This window comes from Eptatretus burgeri, chromosome 2 (assembly GCF_056783735.1).
Source record: "Eptatretus burgeri isolate ZD-2024b chromosome 2, Ebu_testis_v1, whole genome shotgun sequence".
In the NCBI taxonomy this organism is placed as follows: domain Eukaryota; kingdom Metazoa; phylum Chordata; class Myxini; order Myxiniformes; family Myxinidae; genus Eptatretus; species Eptatretus burgeri.
The window spans coordinates 117,884,156-117,895,063 of NC_140962.1; the positions used below are offsets into that span (position 1 = coordinate 117,884,156).

Below are 10,908 nucleotides of genomic sequence, written 5' to 3' on the forward strand. Positions count from 1 at the left end.
CTCTCCCCCCTCCTCTCTCGCCCCTCTCACGCCCCCACTCTCACCCCCTTCTCTCGCCACATCCTCTCTCCCCTCTCTTGAATTGTGATGCCCCCTCTCTCTCACCCCCTCTCTCCCCCTCTCTCCCTCCCCTCTCTCGCCCCTCTCTCTTGCCCCCTCCCTCCCCTCTCTCCACCTCTCTCTCCCCACCCACTCTCTCCCCCTCTCTCACCCCTAGTCTCACCCCTCCTCTCTTCCCCCTCTCTCTCGCCCCCACTCACACCGCCTCTCCCATCCCCCTCTCTCGCTCTCCCTCTCTCTCTCTCGTCCCCACTCCCACCCCCTCTCTTGCCCACCTCTCTCCCGCCTAGTCTTGCCCTTCCTCTCTCCCCCTCCTCGCTCGCCCCTCTCTCTCGCCCCCACTCTCATCCCCCCCTCTCCCGTCCCCCTCTCTTGCAGATATTGGTCGACAGATAAATGGCCGTAACTTGGGAACCGCTCGTCCGATTAATATCAAACCTCGAAAAGGCACATCCGCGGGTCCCCAGCAATATTCCTCGCAAGTTTCAATCGGATCGGACCGGCGGTCGTCGAGAAACGGCGGTCGCAGACAGACAGACAAACAGACAGACAAACAGACAGACACACATAGAGATTGCTGGAATTATAGATAGATATATTCCACATGACAACCAGATCATTATTGTGCCGTTTCACGGCGATTGATGAAGCGGTTCAAGAGAAATAATTTTTCTTAAGATTTTCGTTCAATCCAATATGGCTGTCACACCATGTGATTTGTTAATTGTGAACACTGGCACTCCCAAGGCTTGGGAAACATGTGGGTGAAGTTTCCCCTCGATCTGTTAAGCCATTCTGGAGAAGAAGGTTCTTTAAAGTTTATTCTTCAAAAAATCATACCCGCCAAATCGTGCGACCTATGACGTCATAGGTGGAAAACGTTTTGTTCCTCATGGATAGGCGATCATACCTGTACAGTTTTGCCTCAATCTGTGAAGCTCTTTTTGAGAAGAAGATGTATGAAGGATTTTACGTTTTAAAAAAACAGACTGTTGAACCATGTGATCGATGACATCATCAAAATAATTTCTTGAGTAATGGCTTCCTTCTTGCCACCCAACCGTACAGCCCGGACTTGTGGAGTGCTTGGAATATTGTTGTCACATGCACACAGTGACCAGTCTTTGCCATAAAGGCCTGTAGTTCTTTCAAAGTTCCCATTGACCTCTTGGTGGCCTCTCTGATCAGTCACATCCTTGCTTGGTCATCCAGTTTGGAGGGACAACCTGATCAAGGCAGGGTCTTTGGTGGTACCATTCGCCTTCCACTTCTTAATGATGACGTCACAGAAACGAATATGACGTAATTGTGATGTATCAGGTTTGCAATTAAATTATCTGTGCTAATGCCCGGCTTGATTCCCGCAAACAAAATTCAAACAGCTTGCCTAGTTTCGGAGATAACGGTATAGGCAATTTCCATTAGCGGCGATATTATGACGTCAACTTTTCTTCTTTGAAGAATTTCCAAAATCGGAGATGGTTACTGCCTGTGCGTGGGCTTTCTGCATATACACGGCAAGTTTCACGAAGATCCAATGAAAACTCTGGGTTGTGAAACAAAAAAAGTCAACAAATAGGAATGACGTCATAAAAATTGATATGACCTCATAGTGATGTATCATATGTGCGGTAATTCATCTCTGCTCATGCCCCGTTCGATTTCCGCAAACAGAATTCAAAAAGCTTGCCTAGTTTCGGAGATAATTTTTTAGGCGATTCCCATTAGCGGAGATATTTTGACGTCATAACTTTTTTTTCTCGGAGGAATTTTCAAAATCGGACATGGTTACTGTCTGTGCAGGGTATTCTTACATATGTACGCCAAGTTTCAGGAAGTTTCGATGAAAACTGTAGGCTGTGAAACAAAAAAGTCCACAAGAAGAAGATGAAGAACAACAACGTGAGTAACACTTAGAGATCCTCCACGAGGATCTAAAAAAACTTTTCTTAAACCGTTGTCGATTATCAGGTTCTCCTTTGCGCCAATTAAGGGGTCATACTCATGCAGAATGAGTTCACATGCGATGTGCACTTGGAGGCCATTTGGCCCATCATTCCTGCGCTGCACCAACCCTAGTATAAGTTTTCATGACCCATCCACCTTCAAACTACCTACCATCCACACACACGCAGCCACCTGGACACTCGAATGTGAGCTGAATCAGGACAACTCATGAGTGAAGCCCAGCAATAATTAGGTGATCCATGCAGACACATTGCCTTGTTCGCCAACTTTTCTGTATGAGCTGTATGGTGATGATGATGGCTAACCAGATTTGTGAGCTGACACCTGAAGTGCAGGATGAACCAGAACACTTGATGAGCAGGTCTAAAACTTTCTTCAACATTTCTGTTATTGCTTATCTTGCTTTTTTTGAAAACAGTGATCTAAGGTGTGTGTGTGTGTGTGTGTGTGTGTGTGTGTGTGTGTGTGTGTGTGTGTGTGTGTGTGTGTGTGTGTGTGTGTGTGTGTGTGTGTGTGTGTGTGTGTGTGTGTGTGTGTGTGTGTGTGTGTGTGTGTGTGTGTGTGTGTGTGTCCTCCGCGTTCTGTAATCACAATGATTCTGTAATTGCCGTTGATCGTGCTTTCCTCACCTTCCATCTCCACTCGTCCATTTATTTAAACTGATTACTTCAACTCACTTGTGTCGGTTGGTTTGTGGTTCATCATTTGGTGATTAATCCCAGTGTGGTTAAAATCACGATCATGGGAAATGGTGTTATTTACATCACAGGAGGCTCTATACTGGCAGCTCGGCCAAGCCACTGCTCGGGCTTCCATCCTGTTCATAGGGTGATCTGGACAGAGCGTCAGATTCTCGTTGGAGCAATCTCTGCACCGGAAACCAAAGAAAAGATCAATTTGGCTTTCCCAGCGGATGGCATAAGGTCTCTTTCAATGATCCATCGCTAAATTGGTGATATAGGTGTCTGTTTGGGTGGCTTGGTGGGCCATAGGTGTCCGTTTGGTAAACTTGTTTCATTAGCGTTGAGTTTGCTAAGCTTGGTTGAGGTCTGTTTATTGACTGGTCATCCAATCACCATGCCTCAATAACCTTGCGACTTGTTTTGGAGATGGCTGTCCCCATGACTGTGGCTTGTTTCTATGTGAGGGCGAGGACCAGCGTGCGGTTGTGTGTGGAGATAGTGGAGGATTGGTCATTTTTGGCTTCCGCATGTTGGTATTTGCCTGGCAGCTGTGCTGGTCGTTGGAGAGTTTGCTGACTGTTACAATATCTACATACACATATGTATGTACAGTGCCTATAGAAAGTCTACACCCCCTTTTGAAATATTCAACTTTTGTTGCCTTTTAGCCGGGAATTAAATTGCATTAAATCAGACTTTTTCCACCTTTATTTACACAAAGTAACCCAAAACTTCCAAGTGAAAAACAAGTTCTACAAATTTCAATAAACAAATTAAAAATACAAAAATAGAATATCTTGGTGAGATAAGTGTCCATCCCCTGAGCTAATACTTGGTGGAAGCTCCTTTGACAGCAATTACAGTTTTGTGTCTATTAGGATAGGTCTCCATCAACTTTGCACACCTTGGTTGGGCAATATTTGCCCATTCTTCTCTTTAAAACTGTTCAATCTCAGTTAAGTTGAATGGGGAGTGTTGATGGACAGCAATCGTCAAGTCATGCCACAGATTTTCCATTGTCTTTAGGTCGGGGCTCTGACTGGGTCACTCAAGGACATTTATCCTTTTGTTCCTTAGCCACTCCAGTGTAGCTTTGGCTGTGTGCTTCGGGTCGTCGTCATGCTGAAAGGTAAATTCCCTCCCAATTTCAGCTTTCTTGCAGAGGGCAGCAGGTTTTCCTCTCGGATTTTTCTCCATCCATTTTTCCTTCTATCCTGACAAGTGCCCAGTCATGACTGATGACAAACATCCCCATAACATGATGCTGCCACCACCATGCATCACAGTAAGGATGGTGTTCTTTGGGTGAGGTGCTGTGTTGGGTTTGCGCCAAAAGTAACGTTTTGTATTCAGGCCAAAAAGTTCCATCTTTGTTTTGTCAGACCACAAAACTTTTTGCCACATGGCTTCTGAATCTCTGCAGTGGTTTTTTGCATACCTCAAACGGGACACAAGGTGGGCTTTCTTGAGTAATGGCTTCCCTCTTGCCACCCAACCGTACAGGCCGGACTTGTGGAGTGCTTGGAATATTGTTGTCACATGTACACAGTGAGCAGTCTTTGCCATAAAGGCCTGTAGCTCTTTCAAAGTTGCCATTGACCTCTTGGTGGCCTCTCTGATCAGTCACATCCTTGCTTGGTCATCCAGTTTGGGGGGACAACCTGATCAAGGCAGGGTCTTGGTGGTACCATTCGCCTTCCACTTCTTAGTGATTGTCTTGACTGTGCTTCACGGGATATTCAAGGCCTTTGAAATATTTTTTTTATCCCCATTCTCTGATCTGTGCCTTTCTACAACTTTATCCCAAAGGTATTTTGAAAACTCCTTGGTGCTGATTGTTGAGTCTTTGCTGTGAAATGCACTACTCAGCAGAGGAAAGCTACAGGAACAGCTGATTTTATTCTGAAATAATCAGAATCACTACAATTTAACATAGGTGGAGGCCAATTTACTTGGTGTGTGATTTTGAAGGTGATTGGTAACATCTGAACTAATTTACAATTGCTATTAACTCAGGGGGTTGGACATTTATCCAACCAAGACATTCTAGTTTTGGATTTTTATTTAATTTTCTGAAATTTGTAGAATTTGTTTTACACTTGGAAGTTGTAGGTTACGTTATGTAAATGAAGGTGGGAAAAGTCTGATTTAATGAAATTTAATTCCAGGCTACAAAGCAACAAAAGGTGAAAATTTTGGAAGGTGGTGTACACTTTCTATCGGCACTGTATATCCTCGTAAATGCATATATGTATACCAAAAAAAATGTCAGTGTGTGTCCGTCAGTCCAACCGTGAGTCCGTCTGTCCATTTGTCTCCTCCATAAGTTCAAAACCATGAAACCTAGTAGTCTGAAACTTTGCATGAATACAAAGGGAACGCCAAGGGAGTGCAAGAGTGAAAATCGGGTGTTTGAGTTAATTAAAACACCCCCTATTGAAGATAATTAAGGGCATTATTTAATAATACTCTTTATCGGGTTTCACTGTCAGCCACGATCTCTCTTGGGCAAGCCACATTTCAATATCAGCCTCCAAAGCCAGTCACCAACTGAGCATCCTCTGTCCTTCCTTGGCACACCTGAACTCCTTTCTCCCTTCAAGGTCTTCATCCACAGCTTGATGGAGTACTGCCCTCCCCTCTGGGCTGGCTCCCCTGCCTCACATCTTGTTCAGCTTGATTCTGTGGAAACTAAGGCATTCAAGATCATTGGAATCTCCCGCAATGAGGCTGAGTCAATGGGCTTATCACTTCGCCATCGCAGACAGGTCGGCAGTCTCTCAGTCTTCTACTGCTTCCTTTCTGGTCTTACACCCTCTTTTCCATGCTTTGCCCCCCCCCACTCCACCACCCACCCCCCCCCCCCCACAACCCCAGGTTTCTGCAGAGCTCACACGGTCCATGATCAAACTCTCTTCTCATAAAACTACCCAAATCCAAGATCACTGCTAACCTCCACTCATTTGTTCCTGCCTGTGGAATCTACTTCCTCATCCTCTTCAATATCATTCTTCCCTCCAGGTGTCCAAGACAGCTGTTCCCCACCATCTCAGATTGTCCCCAATCCAAAACCATGATCTTTTCTACCCTCATTAACCCCACCTAAATCCCTCCTAATTTTCCAGTTTTGACTCCTTGGGGTTTCCTCCTCCATACATGAATGTTTTGTGTTCTGTTATGTCCTGATGCGATCAGTGTGTGAGCTCTTCCACAAGCCTCGACTACGTATACAAAAAAACCCCCAAAAAACATGTGGAAGTATGTGTTCTACTGCATGCCGCTCTAGTTTGTGCCTGCAATCGTTTCTATCAATTGATTACTTGTTGAACCAAAAGTCATGTGCCATCAGGAGTTCGGCCGAAAACAAGGAGTGAATCGAGGTACTCGACTGGGATCGATACAACATTTTCAGCATTCGTAACAGTATCAGCACTCGAACAATGCCATTCTTCACGTGGAAACCGTGCAGAAACTTGCTTGTTGATCTTATTGGTCATTGCATTGTGTGGTGCCAGAATTGCTCGCTTGGCCATCCAATGTGGATTGATTGCTCCAATTGTAAGTGAGGTTGCGGAGTCTTCAATGAATAAGGACAGCAAGATCCAAGGTCATGCACATCTCGTGTGACCAATCAACAACATCATCGACAGTTGGTAGTTCATCATTACCCAGTTGTAGAAACCATTTGACATATTTCTCACCGTGCCCGTCAATGCCGGCATGTCGTACTCGAATATTTTTGCGTAGCTCATAAATTACGTCGTTTTATCTCGCACGAAAGTCATTTTAAAAGCTACACCTTTTGTTCTTGAGCGTTTTCAGAGTTTACCGGACTGATTAAGATGCCAGAATACATCGCTGAAGTACTAAATTGGGAGATCCCAAAATCACCAAATGAACTATTTTGGACTTTGCCCCACACATAAAGAAATGTACTGCATTGTACTGTCGAGTGGTTAAGAGCAGCCTGAAAGTGTTACCTTAGAAGTGAAATTAGATGTTATTCATCAAATAGATGCTGTTGACTGTGCAGTTTATGTCGTGTGGTTATTAAGTTTGCCTCCGACTACGGTGCATACCATGTATATCTAGAAGGGCACTCGGTGGAGCGCAAACCTCCGCCAGGCTGATTGGTTTACGTTTTGTATCCCACTGATAGGCTGGATCTGGATTTGGACCTGAACCAAAATCCAATCAGCTTGTTCTTGTCACCCAACCAACTCATCCACTAAGTTTCATCCAAATCCGTCTACAACTTTTTTTAAACATATTGTGATGTATATCATTTTTGGCCCCATCTCTCAATGGTAAAGAATGACTTTTAAAATTCGAGAAGTCGAATCCGGATCGGGATCTTCACCCAAATCTAATAAGTCCATCCTTGCCACACACCCAACCTGCACACCAAATTTCATCCAAATCCGCCCACAACTGCTTTGAGCTATCCTGCATACAAACAGACAAAAAGTGGTGAAAAAAAAATCACCTCCGTCCACCTTTAGTGGGTGTAGGTAAAAATGAAGATGTTCATTGAATAAGGAGGAAGAAGACGAGGTACCACCAAGTTCAACCGCCTTGGGAAGGTGTTTATTTTTCTTTCAATATCTGGTAATGTTTTATTTTAAATTTTATTTATACTTATGTTTATGTGATTATAACCGTGATTAACTCCCAAAAATGGTAATATCACCAGTAAAAGCAAAAACATAATACATAAAGTCTTACGATAGCACCAACATGGCAGACGTATGAGATTTGTTCACTCATTGAAACTTGCCACAAAAACGTCCAAATTAAGGAAGAAAAAAAAAAGTTTATTGCAGGTGCCATGTTGTAAATGAATATAATTATCAAGAGTGGGAAATCACAATATTGTCCCATTGTCATCCAATAATGGTTTGTTTCTTTACAAGATGAAATGAATGATCCATGATCTGTCATTGTCAAATAAGGAAACTGCACATGCGAAGGCCATTACAGAGGAACGCTTCACAACAAAAGTCGAAGGTCCACGATCTGCCTTTGATTTGACTTTTTATTAAGTCGGATGGTTTGCCTTGCATGCACCTTCCAATGTGCTTGTGAAATGGCCCACCAGTCGACACAACATCCTAGTTTGCTGCACATCTCCCACCTGAGCTTGTGACAGGGATGTAACACACGCGTGCACACCTATCGCGCGGTTGCCATGCCGCAAAAGATGTTTGAAAACACAAAAGCCTTCGAATTGCTCCATATTGTGGCTGCATCTAGTAATTGATAATTAATTAATTTGTCTCCTGGGTTTCACGTTTCATTCAAACGACGTCGCCAAGCGAAGTTCGCCTTTGAACAAGTTTGCGCAACAACGTAGGACATCTGCAAACTTCGCAATGGCCCCTCAAGAAGCACTTACAGATCTCCCCACCGAATATCAGTTCGCAAGGATGTTTAGACATGTAATTATAAATTTATCACAACTTCCAGGTTGCTCGAATGGAAGGTGAGACTGCCTGTGCGATGTTTGAACGTTGCAGATTGCAATTGTGTTGGCTTCCTTTCACCACCGCATGAGACACGACATCACTTTTGTGCAAACATCAAATTCGTGGCTGTTGTATGATAAAACGTAACGAGCAGCGATGTATATGAAACGTACATTCCCGTGACTGGGTAATAAACCTACGTGTCAGCAGCAACAAGAATCAATTTTATAACCTTCAAAATCGGTGACAAATATATAATGACTTTTGTTTATATTATGCTAGCGGGGTGTGCTTACACATTGCTTACACATTGTGTAAGCACACGAACCGTGATTCCCCATTGTTTCGGGTCGCTCACCTGTATTTGTTTGTTTTTTTTTCATTTATTTATTTTCATTTATTTATATTTTCATTTATGGGCTCTTTCTGACAGTTCTGTGATTTTTTTTTTTCGGTGTATCATGTACAATGTCCGTCGGCAAATTAAATTACTGTGTCTCAGGTCGCTCACCTGCATTCATTTTTTTCATTTATTTACATTTTAATGTATGGATGTTTTCCGACGATTTTGTGTTTTTTTTCCCCCCCAGTGTATCGGCTTCGCTATCCGTCGGCACATGACAGACACTCACCCTGAGTGTACCGAACATTAACATCAGTGAGTCAGTGGTTAGAATGAACTTTATATATCAGCCAAGATGAGCAAATTTGTACACTATGGATGTACGAATGGCCGAGCCTAGAGGTATGTATGCTCGTCTCTGAGTTGTCTTGATTTTGTTTGAATCTCAGCCCAGCTGTAAACTACCACCCTGGTGTTTTGCATGCAGGACGATTGGTCAATGTGTGCATCATCAATGGGGAGGTCGTTAAGCTGGGGGACCTATCTGCCAGCACTCGTCGTTGGTGGACGTTGAAGACCTCTAGGTGTCTTATGTGAAGATTACAAGAGTTATCACCCCCACCCCCAACGCATTGCACCCTTGACAATTTATTAATTCCTGACACTCAAGTGCTACGCCTAGCTATCCGAGCCAAAAACGTTTCCTGACCGAACTCACAAGAAGGTGGGAACTGGGAATAAGTGGTTCCTGTATTGATGAAGATAAAGATGAAGATTTGTTCATTCATGCCCTGATTGTTGCGTGAACATGTTGGCCCCACTGCCTCCACTATCTTTGCGTTGCCTTCCAATTCCACCCCCTGCCACCTTGCTCTTTGAATATATAAAAACAATAATAAATGGCTCTCAGAAAAAATGATGACATCTGCAATACACTTTCTAAGGTGTTTCAATTGATGCTCATGACTGCCAGCAGCGTTCACAGTGCAGAATATATTTGCACTCGAATTTAGTTGTATGCAATTAGTTGAGCCTAAACCCCACCACTCCCCATTCCTTCCCTCCCTTTACTTCGATTTCCTCCAAACTGATTTCCCTTATCTATCTACCCCTCCGACTCAATACTCCTTTCTATCTTCCATTTTTTCCCCGATTTCTTCTTCGTTCTTCATCCAAACGCAGCACAAGGCTGCGGGGTAGCATCATTGGCTGAGGGTGAATGGCTGTGCTGCTGATACAATGCTCTCTGAAGGTTAGGGCAGGAATTTGGAATTTGTTCAGGGTGCGGCGATATAATAGCTCGCGTACTCTTCGTGAAGGACACCACACCGTGGGATCTTTAACGTCCACCAATTAATCCCATTGGACAGAATACCGGTTCATCGTCCATCCGAGGGATGGCACACACATTGATAAATCACCCTGCCTGTGAAACACCAGGATGACAGTTTATAGCTGGGTTGGGATTCAAACCCAGGATAGACAGCTTAAACGTAAGTGTGTGTACCTCTACGTCTCCGTTATCCTGTCAGCCCTGTCCATGGTCTTAGGAGCCATCTAATTATGACATAGATACACACCGATTGGAAATTTGATGATGTTGTCGAAGAAGTAGTAGTAGTAGTAGTAGTAGTAGTCGTAGTAGTCATAGTAGAGCCACCGCCGGTTCTCTCAAACAAGCCTGTGGTATGAAGACAGCCGATCGATCTCACATGAGCAACCCAGATATCCACCACGTCCAAGGTAGTGTTCCCCCACCTTCACGAAGTCAGGTGGAGAGAGAGAGAGAGAGAGAGAGAGAGAGAGATAGAGAGAGATAGAGAGAGATAGAGAGAGATAGAGAGAGATAGAGAGAGATAGAGAGAGATAGAGAGAGATAGAGAGAGAGAGAGAGAGAGAGAGAGACAGAGAGAGAGAAAGAGAGAAAGAGAGAAAGAGAGAAAGAGAGAAAGAGAGAGAGAGAGAGAGAGAGAGAGAGAGAGAGAGAGAGAGAGCTAGGGAGAGAGAGAGAGAGAGAGAGAGAGAGAGAGAGAGAGAGAGAGAGAGAGAGAGAGAGAGAGAGAGAGAGAGAGAGAGAGAGAGAGAGAGAGAGAGAGAGAGAGAGAGAGAGAGTTTTTTGACGTCATTTTATTATCACAAAATATAAAAAATTTACATATTCATATCCACCATTGGTACAAGCAAGTTTCAAAGAAAACAAATAAATTCACTTTACCAGGCACATAAATCATATAATAATTCACACACTACAAATGTATTACCAGTTGATTTTCATGTACCACACAGATCCCTGCATGACACCAGGTATTGGTGAACAGATCAAGTTTTTCCATGTTTTGGTAGAAACAAAAGTCCAGTTTCAGTCTCGCTATTACAAGGACATTAAAAA

General features: G+C 43.7%; 1 long non-coding RNA gene across 1 annotated transcript in view; it reads left to right on the forward strand.

Moving 5' to 3' along the window:
* Positions 1–9,414, forward strand: part of LOC147032920 (uncharacterized) — a 61,674-nt gene extending 52,260 nt beyond the window's left edge. Inside the window, exons 2-3 of the long non-coding RNA XR_015052182.1 lie at positions 8,767–8,921; positions 9,007–9,414. This is a non-coding gene — a long non-coding RNA (uncharacterized LOC147032920). The remainder of the gene's footprint in view (positions 1–8,766; positions 8,922–9,006) is intronic.
* The last annotated feature ends 1,494 nt before the right edge of the window (positions 9,415–10,908 follow it).